Source organism: Megachile rotundata, chromosome 2 (assembly GCF_050947335.1).
Source record: "Megachile rotundata isolate GNS110a chromosome 2, iyMegRotu1, whole genome shotgun sequence".
NCBI lineage: Eukaryota > Metazoa > Arthropoda > Insecta > Hymenoptera > Megachilidae > Megachile > Megachile rotundata.
This window is the reverse complement of record NC_134984.1, coordinates 8,386,425-8,389,461: the sequence shown is the minus strand read 5'-3', so window position 1 is coordinate 8,389,461 and position 3,037 is coordinate 8,386,425.

Sequence of the window (3,037 nt, the reverse complement as noted above, 5' to 3'; positions counted from 1 at the left end):
CTTGCTTGGCTTAGTTATTTTCTCAAATAAACATTTGTGAATGATTTTTATGAATTCTTTTATCTCTTTCTATGTCTTCTTCATTCGTCAGCTTCTTTACAATCTTTTATGCAATATAAATACTTTTATTTTCAATGAACATTCTAGCTAAGTAAATTTTCAAATACTTTAACACTAGAACTACCAACCAGTCAAAATGACTGGTTTCAGATTTCTCATTTTGTATTACAAAATTTTATTGTCGCGATTTTATGGAAATGTCTGTCATATTTTGTTGACGTTCAAACTAGTTCTGTATGTTACTTGATGCGTTAGTATTTATTTATTTCCCTTTTCATTTTATTTTTCATTCTTCAATAAACGAGCATTTAATGTCGGTAGTTCTAGTGTTAATTATTCTTTAGCGTTATACAAATTTAATCTTCTTTGTTTCTTCTACTTTCAAAATTTTACCGCGATGTCCACATGAATTGTGCTGATACAATTGGAACTTAAGAGTGCATTAATAAAACAGCTTAATACTTGCGTATCGACTATCGAGGTTCCCTATAAAATGTTTCACTCACGAAACATTTCATGAAACGCTGGAGAAAAGTGAGCAATCATATACACAGAAGAAAGATGAATCTTTAACTCTCTCTTACCATTAGGAAGCGAAAGGTAATCACGGATTAAATTCGGATTTTCCGGAGACACAGGGTCAAGTATTACTGTGATCGCGGTCTAAAGATTTATGTACCTTAATTTCATCGCAAAATAATCATGATGAAGATTTATGTCCTGTGATATCAGAAAGAACAAAATCACGATGAAGATATGACCCGCGATTTATTCAATCAGAAATATCATCAGTAAATGAAAAAGCGAACAAATACTTGCAAAGACAAAGACGAAGAAATACATAGCCTGAAGAAATTTGTAAATTGATTTGTTACTATCATCATAATTGTTAAATTGTGTGGATGATAAACGATTAAGAGACGTGTGAACGTTTACGTTAGACTCGAGTATCGATAGCGCACCAAGTGAAATTTGGTGAACGCAACAGAAAATGTCTGGAGTCTACTCAAAAGACTACAACTCTCCAAATACAGACGTTTACATTACACATTACAGATGTTTGGGAAAATAATGAAGATATAAAGCATGTGATCAATATACAAAAAAACGAGACTAGTCCAATAAATCATTGTATCTTCAGAATCAGTTCTCCGTGACATTACCACCTTCAAAGTAGTCCCTTTTAGCATTCACACACTTCTGCATTCGGCGCTGCCATTGCTGGTAACAATTCTGGAACGAGATTTTTGGAAGTCCCTTCGGGAGATTCTCCATTTTTACCTGAACCTCTTCAACTGAGGTGAAATGGGTTCCCTTTAAGCAAAATTTAACTTTAGGAAATAAAAAAGTCGCATGGAGCCAAATCAAGTGAATAAGGGGGATGTCCCATCACAGTAATATTTTTGTTGGTCAGAAACTGCTTGAGAGACAGTGCCGTATGAGCGGGTGCATTATCCTGGTGCAACAGCCATCCATTGCTCCACAACTGTGGCCCTTTTTTCCTAATTTTTTCACGAAGTCTTTTTAGTATTTCAATGTAATATTTGATTTGTAATGTTGATTTTGACATGCGTGCTTTTTTGGGGTTTGGGGATCCTAGAGACTTCCACTCCATTGACTGGCGCTTACTTTTTGGGTCATAGGTAAAAATCCACGTCTCATCACATGTTACAAAATATTTCAACAAATTTTACAAGGAACTTGATGTTTATTCGCTGTTCGGTTTTTACATTAAACATTTTTTCGGCAGAATGCAGTTGCATGTGTTTACTCAATGATGTAATACTCCGCAATGGCATGACGGATTAAATCGAAATTGGCAGCATGGATAGAGGATATATGTGGGATGATGCCACCAAAAGAATTTCTGTCAACTCCATTGCTTTTTCAAACTACACACCTAGTCTCGTTTTTTTTGTGTCGCACCTCGTATATAAGGAGCATGCTGGATACAAGCTGTCAACAAAGCAAAGTGTGGAAACACAAAATATTAGCATGTGTTAATAATGTTATGTACAATAATAATGTATCATGTTCGTAGCTAAATATCATTATAATTTGAAGAGATCTTTTAATTTTGCGGGAAATGTGCAAAATACTGAAAATTTGCAATGATTCTAATTCGATGGCCAAGCACCAATATTTAACCAAATAGGTTGTCGTCCTATATCGAAGAAGAATCGTCAATTCTCTCCGTTTAAGCCACATTTATATCCGTACTATTTTAAACGATGGAAGAAGGTCTGACATTAATAGCAACTATCTAATAGTGGAGATTTTGCGTATTAAATATTAACACATTGACTGTCAGAGCAAAATCAGTCGTGTGAAGTGCGACATGTTATAACTGTACTCACACAGGATATGATCGTTTCACTTTTGAAACATTTCGTTTTCTGTCTTCCTTCTCAATCTGTCTGTCATTTTCTTCTTAGTTACTCAATTATTCCGGATCTTCCATTTGTATGCTACCAAACGGCAACGGTGTATTTTACGGTTAAAAAAAGTATGATGTAAAGGGGGTCATGAATGTTTTCTTATGTAAGTTGTAATTAAATTTGTGAAATTTCGTATGATTAGATTCGTGTTTGATCGATTAATAATTTTTACTAAAGTTTTTGAAATTGTCATTTATCCTTATAATTTTCTTATGAATGAATTCAACCTGTCCAATTATTTCTTATAAATTATCTAAAAATTTCATATTGTTGATAAATTGAATTTATTTCCTTCATTTTCAATTCTAGTTAATTCATTCAATGCAGCATCGAACAAGAAATTAGTTTTTTATAACTCGTGTACCTTTGTTGAGATAATAAATAGTTTATGAACCTCGTTTATGTAACATGTTTTTTTTTTAACCACAGCACAGTGGAGGACAAAAGTATAATACAAAATATAACCTGAAATATAAAATTTCTGCATCTTGTACCAGTTAACGTGGTAATTAAACTGATGTTAACTCAATTCATAATTG